We start from the raw sequence: 1,144 nt of genomic DNA, 5'->3' as shown, positions 1-1,144 counted from the left end.
TTCATTAAGTGCATGTAACTCACCCAAAATACATCTCTCTTGCTCCCTTTTACTGGGGCTGGATTACCTGTGAAACAAACGCTCCACGTAGAGTGTGGCATGCCAACAAAGCTCTCCATCTGCAGAGGCTGCCAAGCCTTGACACAGGACACTGGCAGACCAGGTATCTTTCCCAGGCTAAAACAGCCTTTTCTAAAAGTTGGTCTAAGGCATTCTTCCAATCCACAGTCAGTTGGTGGGCATCCTGCTGGCATGTCCAGTAACATATCTCAGACACTCAGGTAGCTCAGTCGCCTCTTCTGCAAAGAAGTCTTCTCTGACCTGTCTTGTCTGACACTCTGTCTCCTTCTCTAGATTTTAATAGGTACTTTTTCACCAAAAATTTCCTGTCTGTACTATCTACGTTGCTGCTGTTTCTTCAGGTCTATCAAATCACATACACTCACACACACACACACACACACACACACAGAGTAGTGTCTTGTAAGAATAGGCACCAGTGCTCACTTAGCAAGCAGCACAGAGACTAAAATTGGAACAGTACAGAGAGGATTAACATGACCCATATGCAATGATGACATGCAAATCATGAAGCATTCTCTATTTCAAAAAAATTTTAAAGAATAGGCACCTATTCTTTAGGTGCTATCACCTCCTGTGTCAGGCATTACTCAGCCCTTTGCACTCAAACCTCACCAGGACCCTGAGAAAATTATTCCATTTTAAGATGAGGAAAATGGAGACAGAAATTTTAAGTAACTTAAGCAAAGCCACAGAGTTTATAAATGGCAGAGCTGGGATTTAAATCCAGGTCTATCTGCTTACAAAGAATGTTTATTTAACCAGCGTGCTGAATTGCCTCCTTTAGTAGCAAGGTGGCTATTCAATCAGTGATTGCCAGGAGATACATGGATCTGGCTGAGAAATTCAAGCATGCCGTCTCCATGTCTCCCCTTTCATATCTTCATTATATCCCAATGCCAGGACATCCTCTCTGCTCCGTCTAATGATAGAGGGGCAGAGAGATACATTCCACTGGGCCTGGAGGAATATAAACACATCTGGAAGGAGGCCACTGCCGAGCAAACCAAACTCCTCCCTGAGTGTGGACAGGAGGGGGTGTCTATAAATAATCATAAGAGTG

The 1,144-nt window shown here is 43.8% G+C and overlaps 1 non-coding gene across 1 annotated transcript; it reads left to right on the top strand.

The window, feature by feature from the left end:
* Positions 1-499: 499 nt before the first annotated feature.
* On the top strand, positions 500-608 carry LOC147357727 (U6 spliceosomal RNA). Its single transcript, XR_015142549.1, has one exon. It is a non-coding gene; the product is annotated as a U6 spliceosomal RNA (small nuclear RNA).
* The last annotated feature ends 536 nt before the right edge of the window (positions 609-1,144 follow it).

Source organism: Bos grunniens, chromosome 15 (assembly GCF_055505025.1).
Source record: "Bos grunniens cultivar Pamir isolate PY7600 chromosome 15, Bosgru_T2T1.0, whole genome shotgun sequence".
NCBI classification, from domain to species: Eukaryota; Metazoa; Chordata; class Mammalia; order Artiodactyla; family Bovidae; genus Bos; species Bos grunniens.
The sequence above is the reverse complement of the archived record's forward strand: the minus strand, read 5'-3'. Positions and strand labels throughout refer to the sequence as shown.